At 53.9% G+C, this 15,502-nt stretch overlaps 34 non-coding genes across 34 annotated transcripts; 7 read left to right on the top strand and 27 right to left on the bottom strand.

The window, feature by feature from the left end:
• Positions 1–460: 460 nt before the first annotated feature.
• On the top strand, positions 461–532 carry Trnag-ucc (transfer RNA glycine (anticodon UCC)). Its single transcript has one exon. It is a non-coding gene; the product is annotated as a tRNA-Gly (tRNA).
• Positions 533–812: 280 nt separating this feature from the next.
• On the bottom strand, positions 813–894 carry Trnas-aga (transfer RNA serine (anticodon AGA)). Its single transcript has one exon. It is a non-coding gene; the product is annotated as a tRNA-Ser (tRNA).
• Positions 895–1,034: 140 nt separating this feature from the next.
• Positions 1,035–1,107, bottom strand: Trnak-uuu (transfer RNA lysine (anticodon UUU)). Its single transcript has one exon. It is a non-coding gene; the product is annotated as a tRNA-Lys (tRNA).
• Positions 1,108–1,403: 296 nt separating this feature from the next.
• Trnae-uuc (transfer RNA glutamic acid (anticodon UUC)) lies at positions 1,404–1,475 on the bottom strand. Its single transcript has one exon. It is a non-coding gene; the product is annotated as a tRNA-Glu (tRNA).
• A 322-nt stretch (positions 1,476–1,797) lies between these two features.
• Trnam-cau (transfer RNA methionine (anticodon CAU)) lies at positions 1,798–1,870 on the bottom strand. Its single transcript has one exon. It is a non-coding gene; the product is annotated as a tRNA-Met (tRNA).
• An 822-nt stretch (positions 1,871–2,692) lies between these two features.
• Trnag-ucc (transfer RNA glycine (anticodon UCC)) lies at positions 2,693–2,764 on the top strand. Its single transcript has one exon. It is a non-coding gene; the product is annotated as a tRNA-Gly (tRNA).
• A 280-nt stretch (positions 2,765–3,044) lies between these two features.
• Positions 3,045–3,126, bottom strand: Trnas-aga (transfer RNA serine (anticodon AGA)). Its single transcript has one exon. It is a non-coding gene; the product is annotated as a tRNA-Ser (tRNA).
• A 140-nt stretch (positions 3,127–3,266) lies between these two features.
• On the bottom strand, positions 3,267–3,339 carry Trnak-uuu (transfer RNA lysine (anticodon UUU)). Its single transcript has one exon. It is a non-coding gene; the product is annotated as a tRNA-Lys (tRNA).
• Positions 3,340–3,635: 296 nt separating this feature from the next.
• On the bottom strand, positions 3,636–3,707 carry Trnae-uuc (transfer RNA glutamic acid (anticodon UUC)). The gene has a single exon. It is a non-coding gene; the product is annotated as a tRNA-Glu (tRNA).
• A 322-nt stretch (positions 3,708–4,029) lies between these two features.
• Trnam-cau (transfer RNA methionine (anticodon CAU)) lies at positions 4,030–4,102 on the bottom strand. Its single transcript has one exon. It is a non-coding gene; the product is annotated as a tRNA-Met (tRNA).
• Positions 4,103–4,924: 822 nt separating this feature from the next.
• Trnag-ucc (transfer RNA glycine (anticodon UCC)) lies at positions 4,925–4,996 on the top strand. Its single transcript has one exon. It is a non-coding gene; the product is annotated as a tRNA-Gly (tRNA).
• Positions 4,997–5,276: 280 nt separating this feature from the next.
• Trnas-aga (transfer RNA serine (anticodon AGA)) lies at positions 5,277–5,358 on the bottom strand. Its single transcript has one exon. It is a non-coding gene; the product is annotated as a tRNA-Ser (tRNA).
• A 140-nt stretch (positions 5,359–5,498) lies between these two features.
• Positions 5,499–5,571, bottom strand: Trnak-uuu (transfer RNA lysine (anticodon UUU)). Its single transcript has one exon. It is a non-coding gene; the product is annotated as a tRNA-Lys (tRNA).
• A 296-nt stretch (positions 5,572–5,867) lies between these two features.
• Positions 5,868–5,939, bottom strand: Trnae-uuc (transfer RNA glutamic acid (anticodon UUC)). The gene has a single exon. It is a non-coding gene; the product is annotated as a tRNA-Glu (tRNA).
• A 322-nt stretch (positions 5,940–6,261) lies between these two features.
• Positions 6,262–6,334, bottom strand: Trnam-cau (transfer RNA methionine (anticodon CAU)). Its single transcript has one exon. It is a non-coding gene; the product is annotated as a tRNA-Met (tRNA).
• Positions 6,335–7,156: 822 nt separating this feature from the next.
• Positions 7,157–7,228, top strand: Trnag-ucc (transfer RNA glycine (anticodon UCC)). The gene has a single exon. It is a non-coding gene; the product is annotated as a tRNA-Gly (tRNA).
• A 280-nt stretch (positions 7,229–7,508) lies between these two features.
• On the bottom strand, positions 7,509–7,590 carry Trnas-aga (transfer RNA serine (anticodon AGA)). The gene has a single exon. It is a non-coding gene; the product is annotated as a tRNA-Ser (tRNA).
• A 140-nt stretch (positions 7,591–7,730) lies between these two features.
• On the bottom strand, positions 7,731–7,803 carry Trnak-uuu (transfer RNA lysine (anticodon UUU)). Its single transcript has one exon. It is a non-coding gene; the product is annotated as a tRNA-Lys (tRNA).
• A 296-nt stretch (positions 7,804–8,099) lies between these two features.
• Trnae-uuc (transfer RNA glutamic acid (anticodon UUC)) lies at positions 8,100–8,171 on the bottom strand. The gene has a single exon. It is a non-coding gene; the product is annotated as a tRNA-Glu (tRNA).
• A 322-nt stretch (positions 8,172–8,493) lies between these two features.
• Positions 8,494–8,566, bottom strand: Trnam-cau (transfer RNA methionine (anticodon CAU)). The gene has a single exon. It is a non-coding gene; the product is annotated as a tRNA-Met (tRNA).
• Positions 8,567–9,388: 822 nt separating this feature from the next.
• Positions 9,389–9,460, top strand: Trnag-ucc (transfer RNA glycine (anticodon UCC)). The gene has a single exon. It is a non-coding gene; the product is annotated as a tRNA-Gly (tRNA).
• A 280-nt stretch (positions 9,461–9,740) lies between these two features.
• Trnas-aga (transfer RNA serine (anticodon AGA)) lies at positions 9,741–9,822 on the bottom strand. The gene has a single exon. It is a non-coding gene; the product is annotated as a tRNA-Ser (tRNA).
• Positions 9,823–9,962: 140 nt separating this feature from the next.
• Trnak-uuu (transfer RNA lysine (anticodon UUU)) lies at positions 9,963–10,035 on the bottom strand. The gene has a single exon. It is a non-coding gene; the product is annotated as a tRNA-Lys (tRNA).
• A 296-nt stretch (positions 10,036–10,331) lies between these two features.
• Trnae-uuc (transfer RNA glutamic acid (anticodon UUC)) lies at positions 10,332–10,403 on the bottom strand. The gene has a single exon. It is a non-coding gene; the product is annotated as a tRNA-Glu (tRNA).
• Positions 10,404–10,725: 322 nt separating this feature from the next.
• Positions 10,726–10,798, bottom strand: Trnam-cau (transfer RNA methionine (anticodon CAU)). Its single transcript has one exon. It is a non-coding gene; the product is annotated as a tRNA-Met (tRNA).
• An 823-nt stretch (positions 10,799–11,621) lies between these two features.
• On the top strand, positions 11,622–11,693 carry Trnag-ucc (transfer RNA glycine (anticodon UCC)). Its single transcript has one exon. It is a non-coding gene; the product is annotated as a tRNA-Gly (tRNA).
• Positions 11,694–11,973: 280 nt separating this feature from the next.
• Positions 11,974–12,055, bottom strand: Trnas-aga (transfer RNA serine (anticodon AGA)). Its single transcript has one exon. It is a non-coding gene; the product is annotated as a tRNA-Ser (tRNA).
• A 140-nt stretch (positions 12,056–12,195) lies between these two features.
• Trnak-uuu (transfer RNA lysine (anticodon UUU)) lies at positions 12,196–12,268 on the bottom strand. Its single transcript has one exon. It is a non-coding gene; the product is annotated as a tRNA-Lys (tRNA).
• Positions 12,269–12,564: 296 nt separating this feature from the next.
• Positions 12,565–12,636, bottom strand: Trnae-uuc (transfer RNA glutamic acid (anticodon UUC)). Its single transcript has one exon. It is a non-coding gene; the product is annotated as a tRNA-Glu (tRNA).
• Positions 12,637–12,958: 322 nt separating this feature from the next.
• Positions 12,959–13,031, bottom strand: Trnam-cau (transfer RNA methionine (anticodon CAU)). The gene has a single exon. It is a non-coding gene; the product is annotated as a tRNA-Met (tRNA).
• An 839-nt stretch (positions 13,032–13,870) lies between these two features.
• On the top strand, positions 13,871–13,943 carry Trnag-ucc (transfer RNA glycine (anticodon UCC)). Its single transcript has one exon. It is a non-coding gene; the product is annotated as a tRNA-Gly (tRNA).
• A 285-nt stretch (positions 13,944–14,228) lies between these two features.
• Trnas-aga (transfer RNA serine (anticodon AGA)) lies at positions 14,229–14,311 on the bottom strand. Its single transcript has one exon. It is a non-coding gene; the product is annotated as a tRNA-Ser (tRNA).
• Positions 14,312–14,451: 140 nt separating this feature from the next.
• On the bottom strand, positions 14,452–14,525 carry Trnak-uuu (transfer RNA lysine (anticodon UUU)). Its single transcript has one exon. It is a non-coding gene; the product is annotated as a tRNA-Lys (tRNA).
• A 300-nt stretch (positions 14,526–14,825) lies between these two features.
• Positions 14,826–14,898, bottom strand: Trnae-uuc (transfer RNA glutamic acid (anticodon UUC)). Its single transcript has one exon. It is a non-coding gene; the product is annotated as a tRNA-Glu (tRNA).
• Positions 14,899–15,502: the final 604 nt, after the last annotated feature.

The raw sequence follows: 15,502 nt of genomic DNA on the forward strand, positions 1-15,502 counted from the left end.
AGAACAGCAAAACGATGCATCGGCCGGGAATCGAAGCCGGGCCGCCCGCGTGGTAGGCGAACAACCTACCACTTTTTTAGTTGTTGTTCTCATTTTGTTAGTTGCACTTGTTGGGGGCGGACGTCCGATGCCGTCCGTGCTTGCCGAGCATATTCCCGAGCAGCTGTCTGCAGGGAAAGTGGGATTGCCACCCAGCGACGTCGGATACGACCGAAAAAAGTGCTACACACGCGGAGTCCCCCACTACACTGCCTTATAGCGACCGCTCATCACTATCGTGTGAGTAACGTTGCGGCCGCGGCGACGAGTCTTGCCCAAAGACGCAGCGTGCGTGGAGGCGCTACCCGAATGCGTGTGGATGCACCCTCCTACCTCGTAAAGCGCCTACAGCTACTATCACCGTGGGCCGCTGGCGGCGGGCGGGAAGCCGACACAGCGCGGCGTTGCGAGCAGCGGCTGTGCGGTGGTGGTGTAATGGTGAGCATAGTTGCCTTCCAAGCAGTTGATCCGGGTTCGATTCCCGGCCACCGCAACGGGCGAAACTTTTTGCGTATGAGTATGTGAGCCACGTGCTGTTAAATTAACGTTTTCTTTCCGTCGTTGCTCCACGCAGGCCATCCTGTAGTATGTCCCGACTTGTCCCGACTTTGCTCGGCTGACGCGAAAGCTGACGCTTGGAATTCGCCCTTATCAAAAGGACAGGCGCTATAAACGACTGTGAGAGGTGAGGTGTGGCGAGGTACCAAAACGACAGGCAAACCGCGAAATTTTCTGCTCCTCCTTCCTAAAGAAAAAAAGAAAAGAAAAACGGACGCAGTCGGTAGGACTCGAACCTACGCTCCCAGAGGGAATCTGATTTCTAGTCAGACGCCTTAACCACTCGGCCACGACTGCTCGTATCTGAAGCTTCCCTCGAATCGTGAAAAATCTAACCGGTCTGCGCAGAATGTTGACAGGAAACGAACTCTGTGCACTGATTACGGCAGGGCTACCAGCGCTACGAGACGAGCCATTACGGAAGCGTTAAAAATCTTCGCCCGGACAGGGACTCGAACCCTGGACCCTTAGGTTAAAAGCCTAATGCTCTACCGACTGAGCTATCCGGGCTCATGCCCGTTGTGGGTGGAGCGGCTGCAAGCAATGTGAATAATTGGAACGCGTGTGTAGGCGTACTACGGTAATTGCTGGCTTCTGGCGCAACTGGCCACTTCACCGACTTCCCACTGACGCTGGTAGCAGCCCAACAGCGGACTAGTGCCTCTTCTGCCTTTATCCCGGTGCTGACAGTAATTGCATCTTGTGCCTGTTTTCCCCGATTACGTTCGGTTGAAGCTCCGGAAGGAGGGCGACAAACGAAGGTTGGAAGGCCAAAACATGGAGGGACGTGAGCGCAAAAACTTCTCTTCCGGTACCGGGAATCGAACCCGGGCCTCCTGGGTGAAAGCCAGGTATCCTAGCCACTAGACCACACCGGATTTGCTCGGTAAACGTGAGATTTACTCCCTCTCCTCCCGCATTTCGTGCTGAATCCGGACTCAGTGGTGCTCTCTGTTTGCGAGCGTATTTGTGCGTGCAGACTGGCATGGCGCACAGCTCGAAACTGACTATTCATTGCTGTTTGCATCATATTTTACTCATAACAGGGGAGGAGAAAGATCAAAGTTGTACCTTGCCATAATTGGAAGTAAACATTTTTACGCTGAGGCGTGGACTCCTTGGGGATAACAAACGACAATTAAGTTCGTTCCCTAGCAACAGCAGCGCCGTTAATTCAGCCATGATGTACAGCAAATTAAATGCCCCGGGTGAGGATCGAACTCACGACCTTAAGATTATGAGACTTACGCGCTACCTACTGCGCTACCGAGGCACGTTGCAACAAGCGTCCCAGGAAACTTGGTAAGTCCCACATATTAGAGATAGACAGTTTGCGCTTTCTCAAGAATCTGCTGTGTTGCTACACGTGCTTTCCCGACTGGCTAGATTAAACTGCTGCCGCAGCTTTTTCAACGGAAAGCAGCACTGCCTGAGGTAACAGTACATCGCCCTTGCGGCACCTGGACACAGCGGCCTGTAGGGCCAGGCCGACGCTAGAGTTCAGAAATAGCACGCGACCGTCCAAGTACGGCCTCTTGCGTGCTGCGTGTTTGGTTCTTCTCACAGCGAATCCTGCTACACATTCCTGAGGCTGACGCAGCTCAAGCGGGCAATCGGCGCGGCGGCATTATAGCGAGAACAGCAAAACGATGCATCGGCCGGGAATCGAAGCCGGGCCGCCCGCGTGGTAGGCGAACAACCTACCACTTTTTTAGTTGTTGTTCTCATTTTGTTAGTTGCACTTGTTGGGGGCGGACGTCCGATGCCGTCCGTGCTTGCCGAGCATATTCCCGAGCAGCTGTCTGCAGGGAAAGTGGGATTGCCACCCAGCGACGTCGGATACGACCGAAAAAAGTGCTACACACGCGGAGTCCCCCACTACACTGCCTTATAGCGACCGCTCATCACTATCGTGTGAGTAACGTTGCGGCCGCGGCGACGAGTCTTGCCCAAAGACGCAGCGTGCGTGGAGGCGCTACCCGAATGCGTGTGGATGCACCCTCCTACCTCGTAAAGCGCCTACAGCTACTATCACCGTGGGCCGCTGGCGGCGGGCGGGAAGCCGACACAGCGCGGCGTTGCGAGCAGCGGCTGTGCGGTGGTGGTGTAATGGTGAGCATAGTTGCCTTCCAAGCAGTTGATCCGGGTTCGATTCCCGGCCACCGCAACGGGCGAAACTTTTTGCGTATGAGTATGTGAGCCACGTGCTGTTAAATTAACGTTTTCTTTCCGTCGTTGCTCCACGCAGGCCATCCTGTAGTATGTCCCGACTTGTCCCGACTTTGCTCGGCTGACGCGAAAGCTGACGCTTGGAATTCGCCCTTATCAAAAGGACAGGCGCTATAAACGACTGTGAGAGGTGAGGTGTGGCGAGGTACCAAAACGACAGGCAAACCGCGAAATTTTCTGCTCCTCCTTCCTAAAGAAAAAAAGAAAAGAAAAACGGACGCAGTCGGTAGGACTCGAACCTACGCTCCCAGAGGGAATCTGATTTCTAGTCAGACGCCTTAACCACTCGGCCACGACTGCTCGTATCTGAAGCTTCCCTCGAATCGTGAAAAATCTAACCGGTCTGCGCCGAATGTTGACAGGAAACGAACTCTGTGCACTGATTACGGCAGGGCTACCAGCGCTACGAGACGAGCCATTACGGAAGCGTTAAAAATCTTCGCCCGGACAGGGACTCGAACCCTGGACCCTTAGGTTAAAAGCCTAATGCTCTACCGACTGAGCTATCCGGGCTCATGCCCGTTGTGGGTGGAGCGGCTGCAAGCAATGTGAATAATTGGAACGCGTGTGTAGGCGTACTACGGTAATTGCTGGCTTCTGGCGCAACTGGCCACTTCACCGACTTCCCACTGACGCTGGTATCAGCCCAACAGCGGACTAGTGCCTCTTCTGCCTTTATCCCGGTGCTGACAGTAATTGCATCTTGTGCCTGTTTTCCCCGATTACGTTCGGTTGAAGCTCCGGAAGGAGGGCGACAAACGAAGGTTGGAAGGCCAAAACATGGAGGGACGTGTGCGCAAAAACTTCTCTTCCGGTACCGGGAATCGAACCCGGGCCTCCTGGGTGAAAGCCAGGTATCCTAGCCACTAGACCACACCGGATTTGCTCGGTAAACGTGAGATTTACTCCCTCTCCTCCCGCATTTCGTGCTGAATCCGGACTCAGTGGTGCTCTCTGTTTGCGAGCGTATTTGTGCGTGCAGACTGGCATGGCGCACAGCTCGAAACTGACTATTCATTGCTGTTTGCATCATATTTTACTCATAACAGGGGAGGAGAAAGATCAAAGTTGTACCTTGCCATAATTGGAAGTAAACATTTTTACGCTGAGGCGTGGACTCCTTGGGGATAACAAACGACAATTAAGTTCGTTCCCTAGCAACAGCAGCGCCGTTAATTCAGCCATGATGTACAGCAAATTAAATGCCCCGGGTGAGGATCGAACTCACGACCTTAAGATTATGAGACTTACGCGCTACCTACTGCGCTACCGAGGCACGTTGCAACAAGCGTCCCAGGAAACTTGGTAAGTCCCACATATTAGAGACAGACAGTTTGCGCTTTCTCAAGAATCTGCTGTGTTGCTACACGTGCTTTCCCGACTGGCTAGATTAAACTGCTGCCGCAGCTTTTTCAACGGAAAGCAGCACTGCCTGAGGTAACAGTACATCGCCCTTGCGGCACCTGGACACAGCGGCCTGTAGGGCCAGGCCGACGCTAGAGTTCAGAAATAGCACGCGACCGTCCAAGTACGGCCTCTTGCGTGCTGCGTGTTTGGTTCTTCTCACAGCGAATCCTGCTACACATTCCTGAGGCTGACGCAGCTCAAGCGGGCAATCGGCGCGGCGGCATTATAGCGAGAACAGCAAAACGATGCATCGGCCGGGAATCGAAGCCGGGCCGCCCGCGTGGTAGGCGAACAACCTACCACTTTTTTAGTTGTTGTTCTCATTTTGTTAGTTGCACTTGTTGGGGGCGGACGTCCGATGCCGTCCGTGCTTGCCGAGCATATTCCCGAGCAGCTGTCTGCAGGGAAAGTGGGATTGCCACCCAGCGACGTCGGATACGACCGAAAAAAGTGCTACACACGCGGAGTCCCCCACTACACTGCCTTATAGCGACCGCTCATCACTATCGTGTGAGTAACGTTGCGGCCGCGGCGACGAGTCTTGCCCAAAGACGCAGCGTGCGTGGAGGCGCTACCCGAATGCGTGTGGATGCACCCTCCTACCTCGTAAAGCGCCTACAGCTACTATCACCGTGGGCCGCTGGCGGCGGGCGGGAAGCCGACACAGCGCGGCGTTGCGAGCAGCGGCTGTGCGGTGGTGGTGTAATGGTGAGCATAGTTGCCTTCCAAGCAGTTGATCCGGGTTCGATTCCCGGCCACCGCAACGGGCGAAACTTTTTGCGTATGAGTATGTGAGCCACGTGCTGTTAAATTAACGTTTTCTTTCCGTCGTTGCTCCACGCAGGCCATCCTGTAGTATGTCCCGACTTGTCCCGACTTTGCTCGGCTGACGCGAAAGCTGACGCTTGGAATTCGCCCTTATCAAAAGGACAGGCGCTATAAACGACTGTGAGAGGTGAGGTGTGGCGAGGTACCAAAACGACAGGCAAACCGCGAAATTTTCTGCTCCTCCTTCCTAAAGAAAAAAAGAAAAGAAAAACGGACGCAGTCGGTAGGACTCGAACCTACGCTCCCAGAGGGAATCTGATTTCTAGTCAGACGCCTTAACCACTCGGCCACGACTGCTCGTATCTGAAGCTTCCCTCGAATCGTGAAAAATCTAACCGGTCTGCGCCGAATGTTGACAGGAAACGAACTCTGTGCACTGATTACGGCAGGGCTACCAGCGCTACGAGACGAGCCATTACGGAAGCGTTAAAAATCTTCGCCCGGACAGGGACTCGAACCCTGGACCCTTAGGTTAAAAGCCTAATGCTCTACCGACTGAGCTATCCGGGCTCATGCCCGTTGTGGGTGGAGCGGCTGCAAGCAATGTGAATAATTGGAACGCGTGTGTAGGCGTACTACGGTAATTGCTGGCTTCTGGCGCAACTGGCCACTTCACCGACTTCCCACTGACGCTGGTAGCAGCCCAACAGCGGACTAGTGCCTCTTCTGCCTTTATCCCGGTGCTGACAGTAATTGCATCTTGTGCCTGTTTTCCCCGATTACGTTCGGTTGAAGCTCCGGAAGGAGGGCGACAAACGAAGGTTGGAAGGCCAAAACATGGAGGGACGTGTGCGCAAAAACTTCTCTTCCGGTACCGGGAATCGAACCCGGGCCTCCTGGGTGAAAGCCAGGTATCCTAGCCACTAGACCACACCGGATTTGCTCGGTAAACGTGAGATTTACTCCCTCTCCTCCCGCATTTCGTGCTGAATCCGGACTCAGTGGTGCTCTCTGTTTGCGAGCGTATTTGTGCGTGCAGACTGGCATGGCGCACAGCTCGAAACTGACTATTCATTGCTGTTTGCATCATATTTTACTCATAACAGGGGAGGAGAAAGATCAAAGTTGTACCTTGCCATAATTGGAAGTAAACATTTTTACGCTGAGGCGTGGACTCCTTGGGGATAACAAACGACAATTAAGTTCGTTCCCTAGCAACAGCAGCGCCGTTAATTCAGCCATGATGTACAGCAAATTAAATGCCCCGGGTGAGGATCGAACTCACGACCTTAAGATTATGAGACTTACGCGCTACCTACTGCGCTACCGAGGCACGTTGCAACAAGCGTCCCAGGAAACTTGGTAAGTCCCACATATTAGAGACAGACAGTTTGCGCTTTCTCAAGAATCTGCTGTGTTGCTACACGTGCTTTCCCGACTGGCTAGATTAAACTGCTGCCGCAGCTTTTTCAACGGAAAGCAGCACTGCCTGAGGTAACAGTACATCGCCCTTGCGGCACCTGGACACAGCGGCCTGTAGGGCCAGGCCGACGCTAGAGTTCAGAAATAGCACGCGACCGTCCAAGTACGGCCTCTTGCGTGCTGCGTGTTTGGTTCTTCTCACAGCGAATCCTGCTACACATTCCTGAGGCTGACGCAGCTCAAGCGGGCAATCGGCGCGGCGGCATTATAGCGAGAACAGCAAAACGATGCATCGGCCGGGAATCGAAGCCGGGCCGCCCGCGTGGTAGGCGAACAACCTACCACTTTTTTAGTTGTTGTTCTCATTTTGTTAGTTGCACTTGTTGGGGGCGGACGTCCGATGACGTCCGTGCTTGCCGAGCATATTCCCGAGCAGCTGTCTGCAGGGAAAGTGGGATTGCCACCCAGCGACGTCGGATACGACCGAAAAAAGTGCTACACACGCGGAGTCCCCCACTACACTGCCTTATAGCGACCGCTCATCACTATCGTGTGAGTAACGTTGCGGCCGCGGCGACGAGTCTTGCCCAAAGACGCAGCGTGCGTGGAGGCGCTACCCGAATGCGTGTGGATGCACCCTCCTACCTCGTAAAGCGCCTACAGCTACTATCACCGTGGGCCGCTGGCGGCGGGCGGGAAGCCGACACAGCGCGGCGTTGCGAGCAGCGGCTGTGCGGTGGTGGTGTAATGGTGAGCATAGTTGCCTTCCAAGCAGTTGATCCGGGTTCGATTCCCGGCCACCGCAACGGGCGAAACTTTTTGCGTATGAGTATGTGAGCCACGTGCTGTTAAATTAACGTTTTCTTTCCGTCGTTGCTCCACGCAGGCCATCCTGTAGTATGTCCCGACTTGTCCCGACTTTGCTCGGCTGACGCGAAAGCTGACGCTTGGAATTCGCCCTTATCAAAAGGACAGGCGCTATAAACGACTGTGAGAGGTGAGGTGTGGCGAGGTACCAAAACGACAGGCAAACCGCGAAATTTTCTGCTCCTCCTTCCTAAAGAAAAAAAGAAAAGAAAAACGGACGCAGTCGGTAGGACTCGAACCTACGCTCCCAGAGGGAATCTGATTTCTAGTCAGACGCCTTAACCACTCGGCCACGACTGCTCGTATCTGAAGCTTCCCTCGAATCGTGAAAAATCTAACCGGTCTGCGCAGAATGTTGACAGGAAACGAACTCTGTGCACTGATTACGGCAGGGCTACCAGCGCTACGAGACGAGCCATTACGGAAGCGTTAAAAATCTTCGCCCGGACAGGGACTCGAACCCTGGACCCTTAGATTAAAAGCCTAATGCTCTACCGACTGAGCTATCCGGGCTCATGCCCGTTGTGGGTGGAGCGGCTGCAAGCAATGTGAATAATTGGAACGCGTGTGTAGGCGTACTACGGTAATTGCTGGCTTCTGGCGCAACTGGCCACTTCACCGACTTCCCACTGACGCTGGTAGCAGCCCAACAGCGGACTAGTGCCTCTTCTGCCTTTATCCCGGTGCTGACAGTAATTGCATCTTGTGCCTGTTTTCCCCGATTACGTTCGGTTGAAGCTCCGGAAGGAGGGCGACAAACGAAGGTTGGAAGGCCAAAACATGGAGGGACGTGTGCGCAAAAACTTCTCTTCCGGTACCGGGAATCGAACCCGGGCCTCCTGGGTGAAAGCCAGGTATCCTAGCCACTAGACCACACCGGATTTGCTCGGTAAACGTGAGATTTACTCCCTCTCCTCCCGCATTTCGTGCTGAATCCGGACTCAGTGGTGCTCTCTGTTTGCGAGCGTATTTGTGCGTGCAGACTGGCATGGCGCACAGCTCGAAACTGACTATTCATTGCTGTTTGCATCATATTTTACTCATAACAGGGGAGGAGAAAGATCAAAGTTGTACCTTGCCATAATTGGAAGTAAACATTTTTACGCTGAGGCGTGGACTCCTTGGGGATAACAAACGACAATTAAGTTCGTTCCCTAGCAACAGCAGCGCCGTTAATTCAGCCATGATGTACAGCAAATTAAATGCCCCGGGTGAGGATCGAACTCACGACCTTAAGATTATGAGACTTACGCGCTACCTACTGCGCTACCGAGGCACGTTGCAACAAGCGTCCCAGGAAACTTGGTAAGTCCCACATATTAGAGACAGACAGTTTGCGCTTTCTCAAGAATCTGCTGTGTTGCTACACGTGCTTTCCCGACTGGCTAGATTAAACTGCTGCCGCAGCTTTTTCAACGGAAAGCAGCACTGCCTGAGGTAACAGTACATCGCCCTTGCGGCACCTGGACACAGCGGCCTGTAGGGCCAGGCCGACGCTAGAGTTCAGAAATAGCACGCGACCGTCCAAGTACGGCCTCTTGCGTGCTGCGTGTTTGGTTCTTCTCACAGCGAATCCTGCTACACATTCCTGAGGCTGACGCAGCTCAAGCGGGCAATCGGCGCGGCGGCATTATAGCGAGAACAGCAAAACGATGCATCGGCCGGGAATCGAAGCCGGGCCGCCCGCGTGGTAGGCGAACAACCTACCACTTTTTTAGTTGTTGTTCTCATTTTGTTAGTTGCACTTGTTGGGGGCGGACGTCCGATGCCGTCCGTGCTTGCCGAGCATATTCCCGAGCAGCTGTCTGCAGGGAAAGTGGGATTGCCACCCAGCGACGTCGGATACGACCGAAAAAAGTGCTACACACGCGGAGTCCCCCACTACACTGCCTTATAGCGACCGCTCATCACTATCGTGTGAGTAACGTTGCGGCCGCGGCGACGAGTCTTGCCCAAAGACGCAGCGTGCGTGGAGGCGCTACCCGAATGCGTGTGGATGCACCCTCCTACCTCGTAAAGCGCCTACAGCTACTATCACCGTGGGCCGCTGGCGGCGGGCGGGAAGCCGACACAGCGCGGCGTTGCGAGCAGCGGCTGTGCGGTGGTGGTGTAATGGTGAGCATAGTTGCCTTCCAAGCAGTTGATCCGGGTTCGATTCCCGGCCACCGCAACGGGCGAAACTTTTTGCGTATGAGTATGTGAGCCACGTGCTGTTAAATTAACGTTTTCTTTCCGTCGTTGCTCCACGCAGGCCATCCTGTAGTATGTCCCGACTTGTCCCGACTTTGCTCGGCTGACGCGAAAGCTGACGCTTGGAATTCGCCCTTATCAAAAGGACAGGCGCTATAAACGACTGTGAGAGGTGAGGTGTGGCGAGGTACCAAAACGACAGGCAAACCGCGAAATTTTCTGCTCCTCCTTCCTAAAGAAAAAAAGAAAAGAAAAACGGACGCAGTCGGTAGGACTCGAACCTACGCTCCCAGAGGGAATCTGATTTCTAGTCAGACGCCTTAACCACTCGGCCACGACTGCTCGTATCTGAAGCTTCCCTCGAATCGTGAAAAATCTAACCGGTCTGCGCCGAATGTTGACAGGAAACGAACTCTGTGCACTGATTACGGCAGGGCTACCAGCGCTACGAGACGAGCCATTACGGAAGCGTTAAAAATCTTCGCCCGGACAGGGACTCGAACCCTGGACCCTTAGGTTAAAAGCCTAATGCTCTACCGACTGAGCTATCCGGGCTCATGCCCGTTGTGGGTGGAGCGGCTGCAAGCAATGTGAATAATTGGAACGCGTGTGTAGGCGTACTACGGTAATTGCTGGCTTCTGGCGCAACTGGCCACTTCACCGACTTCCCACTGACGCTGGTAGCAGCCCAACAGCGGACTAGTGCCTCTTCTGCCTTTATCCCGGTGCTGACAGTAATTGCATCTTGTGCCTGTTTTCCCCGATTACGTTCGGTTGAAGCTCCGGAAGGAGGGCGACAAACGAAGGTTGGAAGGCCAAAACATGGAGGGACGTGTGCGCAAAAACTTCTCTTCCGGTACCGGGAATCGAACCCGGGCCTCCTGGGTGAAAGCCAGGTATCCTAGCCACTAGACCACACCGGATTTGCTCGGTAAACGTGAGATTTACTCCCTCTCCTCCCGCATTTCGTGCTGAATCCGGACTCAGTGGTGCTCTCTGTTTGCGAGCGTATTTGTGCGTGCAGACTGGCATGGCGCACAGCTCGAAACTGACTATTCATTGCTGTTTGCATCATATTTTACTCATAACAGGGGAGGAGAAAGATCAAAGTTGTACCTTGCCATAATTGGAAGTAAACATTTTTACGCTGAGGCGTGGACTCCTTGGGGATAACAAACGACAATTAAGTTCGTTCCCTAGCAACAGCAGCGCCGTTAATTCAGCCATGATGTACAGCAAATTAAATGCCCCGGGTGAGGATCGAACTCACGACCTTAAGATTATGAGACTTACGCGCTACCTACTGCGCTACCGAGGCACGTTGCAACAAGCGTCCCAGGAAACTTGGTAAGTCCCCACATATTAGAGACAGACAGTTTGCGCTTTCTCAAGAATCTGCTGTGTTGCTACACGTGCTTTCCCGACTGGCTAGATTAAACTGCTGCCGCAGCTTTTTCAACGGAAAGCAGCACTGCCTGAGGTAACAGTACATCGCCCTTGCGGCACCTGGACACAGCGGCCTGTAGGGCCAGGCCGACGCTAGAGTTCAGAAATAGCACGCGACCGTCCAAGTACGGCCTCTTGCGTGCTGCGTGTTTGGTTCTTCTCACAGCGAATCCTGCTACACATTCCTGAGGCTGACGCAGCTCAAGCGGGCAATCGGCGCGGCGGCATTATAGCGAGAACAGCAAAACGATGCATCGGCCGGGAATCGAAGCCGGGCCGCCCGCGTGGTAGGCGAACAACCTACCACTTTTTTAGTTGTTGTTCTCATTTTGTTAGTTGCACTTGTTGGGGGCGGACGTCCGATGACGTCCGTGCTTGCCGAGCATATTCCCGAGCAGCTGTCTGCAGGGAAAGTGGGATTGCCACCCAGCGACGTCGGATACGACCGAAAAAAGTGCTACACACGCGGAGTCCCCCACTACACTGCCTTATAGCGACCGCTCATCACTATCGTGTGAGTAACGTTGCGGCCGCGGCGACGAGTCTTGCCCAAAGACGCAGCGTGCGTGGAGGCGCTACCCGAATGCGTGTGGATGCACCCTCCTACCTCGTAAAGCGCCTACAGCTACTATCACCGTGGGCCGCTGGCGGCGGGCGGGAAGCCGACACAGCGCGGCGTTGCGAGCAGCGGCTGTGCGGTGGTGGTGTAATGGTGAGCATAGTTGCCTTCCAAGCAGTTGATCCGGGTTCGATTCCCGGCCACCGCAACGGGCGAAACTTTTTGCGTATGAGTATGTGAGCCACGTGCTGTTAAATTAACGTTTTCTTTCCGTCGTTGCTCCACGCAGGCCATCCTGTAGTATGTCCCGACTTGTCCCGACTTTGCTCGGCTGACGCGAAAGCTGACGCTTGGAATTCGCCCTTATCAAAAGGACAGGCGCTATAAACGACTGTGAGAGGTGAGGTGTGGCGAGGTACCAAAACGACAGGCAAACCGCGAAATTTTCTGCTCCTCCTTCCTAAAGAAAAAAAGAAAAGAAAAACGGACGCAGTCGGTAGGACTCGAACCTACGCTCCCAGAGGGAATCTGATTTCTAGTCAGACGCCTTAACCACTCGGCCACGACTGCTCGTATCTGAAGCTTCCCTCGAATCGTGAAAAATCTAACCGGTCTGCGCAGAATGTTGACAGGAAACGAACTCTGTGCACTGATTACGGCAGGGCTACCAGCGCTACGAGACGAGCCATTACGGAAGCGTTAAAAATCTTCGCCCGGACAGGGACTCGAACCCTGGACCCTTAGATTAAAAGCCTAATGCTCTACCGACTGAGCTATCCGGGCTCATGCCCGTTGTGGGTGGAGCGGCTGCAAGCAATGTGAATAATTGGAACGCGTGTGTAGGCGTACTACGGTAATTGCTGGCTTCTGGCGCAACTGGCCACTTCACCGACTTCCCACTGACGCTGGTAGCAGCCCAACAGCGGACTAGTGCCTCTTCTGCCTTTATCCCGGTGCTGACAGTAATTGCATCTTGTGCCTGTTTTCCCCGATTACGTTCGGTTGAAGCTCCGGAAGGAGGGCGACAAACGAAGGTTGGAAGGCCAAAACATGGAGGGACGTGTGCGCAAAAACTTCTCTTCCGGTACCGGGAATCGAACCCGGGCCTCCTGGGTGAAAGCCAGGTATCCTAGCCACTAGACCACACCGGATTTGCTCGGTAAACGTGAGATTTACTCCCTCTCCTCCCGCATTTCGTGCTGAATCCGGACTCAGTGGTGCTCTCTGTTTGCGAGCGTATTTGTGCGTGCAGACTGGCATGGCGCACAGCTCGAAACTGACTATTCATTGCTGTTTGCATCATATTTTACTCATAACAGGGGAGGAGAAAGATCAAAGTTGTACCTTGCCATAATTGGAAGTAAACATTTTTACGCTGAGGCGTGGACTCCTTGGGGATAACAAACGACAATTAAGTTCGTTCCCTAGCAACAGCAGCGCCGTTAATTCAGCCATGATGTACAGCAAATTAAATGCCCCGGGTGAGGATCGAACTCACGACCTTAAGATTATGAGACTTACGCGCTACCTACTGCGCTACCGAGGCACGTTGCAACAAGCGTCCCAGGAAACTTGGTAAGTCCCACATATTAGAGACTAGACAGTTTTGCGCTTTCTCAAGAATCTGCTGTGTTGCTACACGTGCTTTCCCCGACTGGCTAGATTAAACTGCTGCCGCAGCTTTTTTCAACGGAAAGCAGCACTGCCTGAGGTAACAGTACATCGCCCTTGCGGCACCTGGACACAGCGGCCTGTAGGGCCAGGCCGACGCTAGAGTTCAGAAATAGCACGCGACCGTCCAAGTACGGCCTCTTGCGTGCTGCGTGTTTGGTTTCTTCTCACAGCGAATCCTGCTACACATTCCTGAGGCTGACGCAGCTCAAGCGGGCAATCGGCGCGGCGGCATTATAGCGAGAAACAGCAAAACGATGCATCGGCCGGGAATCGAAGCCGGGCCGCCCGCGTGGTAGGCGAACAACCTACCACTTTTTTTAGTTGTTGTTCTCATTTTGTTAGTGTTGCACCTTGTTGGGGGGCGGACGTCCGATGCCGTCCGTGCTTGCCGAGCATATTCCCGAGCAGCTGTCTGCAGGGAAAGTGGGATTGCCACCCAGCGACGTCGGATACGACCGAAAAAAAGTGCTACACACGCGGAGTCCCCCACTACACTGCCTTATAGCGACCGCTCATCACTATCGTGTGAGTAACGTTGCGGCCGCGGCGACGAGTCCTTGCCCCAAAGACGCAGGCGTGCGTGGAGGCGCTACCCGAATGCGTGTGGGATGCACCCTCCTACCTCGTAAAGCGCCTACAGCTACTATCACCGTGGGCCGCTGGCGGCGGGCGGGAAGCCGACACAGCGCGGGCGTTGCGAGCAGCGGCTGTGCGGTGGTGGTGTAATGGTGAGCATAGTTTGCCTTCCAAGCAGTTGATCCGGGTTCGATTCCCGGCCACCGCAAACGGGCGGAAACTTTTTGCGTATGAGTATGTGAGCCACGTGCTGCTTAAATTAACGGTTTTCTTTCCGTCGTTGCTCCACGCAGGCCATCCTGTAGTATGTCCCGACTTGTCCCGACTTTGCTCGGCTGACGCGAAAGCTGACGCTTGGAATTCGCCCTTATCAAAAGGACAGGCGCTATAAACGACTGTGAGAGGTGAGGTGTGGCGAGGTACCAAAACGACAGGGCAAACCGCGAAATTTTCTGCTCCTCCTTCCTAAAGAAAAAAAGAAAAGAAAAACGGACGCAGTCGGTAGGACTCGAACCTACGCTCCCAGAGGGAATCTGATTTCTAGTCAGACGCCCTTAACCACTCGGCCACGACTGCTCGTATCTGAAGCTTCCCTCGAATCGTGAAAAATCTAACCGGTCTGCGCCGAATGTTGACAGGAAACGAACTCTGTGCACTGATTACGGCAGGGCTACCAGCGCTACGAGACGAGCCATTACGGAAGCGTTAAAAATCTTCGCCCGGACAGGGACTCGAACCCTGGACCCTTAGGTTAAAAGCCTAATGCTCTACCGGACTGAGCTATCCGGGCTCATGCCCGTTGTGGGTGGAGCGGCTGCAAGCAATGTGAATAATTGGAACGCGTGTGTAGGCGTACTACGGTAATTGCTGGCTTCTGGCGCAACTGGCCACTTCACCGACTTCCCACTGACGCTGGTAGCAGCCCAACAGCGGGACTAGTGCCTCTTCTGCCTTTATCCCGGTGCTGACAGTAATTGCATCTTGTGCCTGTTTTTCCCCGATTACGTTCGGTTGAAGCTCCGGAAGGAGGGCGACAAACGAAGGTTGGAAGGCCAAAACATGGAGGGACGTGGTGCCGCAAAAACTTCTCTTCCGGTAACCGGGAATCGAACCCGGGCCTCCTGGGTGAAAGCCAGGTATCCTAGCCACTAGACCACACCGGATTTGCTCGGTAAACGTGAGATTTACTCCCTCTCCTCCCGCATTTTCGTGCTGAATCCGGACTCAGTGGTGCTCTCTGTTTGCGAGCGTATTTGTGCGTGCAGACTGGCATGGCGCACAGCTCGAAAACTGACTATTCATTGCTGTTTGCATCATATTTTACTCATAACAGGGGAGGAGAAAGATCAAAGTTGTACCTTGCCATAATTGGAAGTAAACATTTTTTACGCTGAGGCGTGGACTCCTTGGGGATAAACAAACGACAATTAAGTTCGTTCCCTAGCAACAGCAGCGCCGTTAATTCAGCCATGATGTACAGCAAATTAAATGCCCCGGGTGAGGATCGAACTCACGACCTTAAGATTATGAGGACTTACGCGCTACCTACTGCGCTACCGAGGCACGTTGCAAACAAGCGTCCCAGGAAACTTGGTAAGTCCCACATATTAGAGACAGGACAGTTTGCGCTTTCTCAAGAATCTGCTGTGTTGCTACACGTGCTTTTCCCGACTGGCTAGATTAAAACTGCTGCCGCAGCTTTTTCAACGGAAAGCAGCACTGCCTGAGGTAACAGTACATCGCCCTTGCGGCACCTGGGACACAGCG

This window comes from Schistocerca cancellata, unplaced genomic scaffold (genome assembly GCF_023864275.1).
Source record: "Schistocerca cancellata isolate TAMUIC-IGC-003103 unplaced genomic scaffold, iqSchCanc2.1 HiC_scaffold_401, whole genome shotgun sequence".
NCBI lineage: Eukaryota > Metazoa > Arthropoda > Insecta > Orthoptera > Acrididae > Schistocerca > Schistocerca cancellata.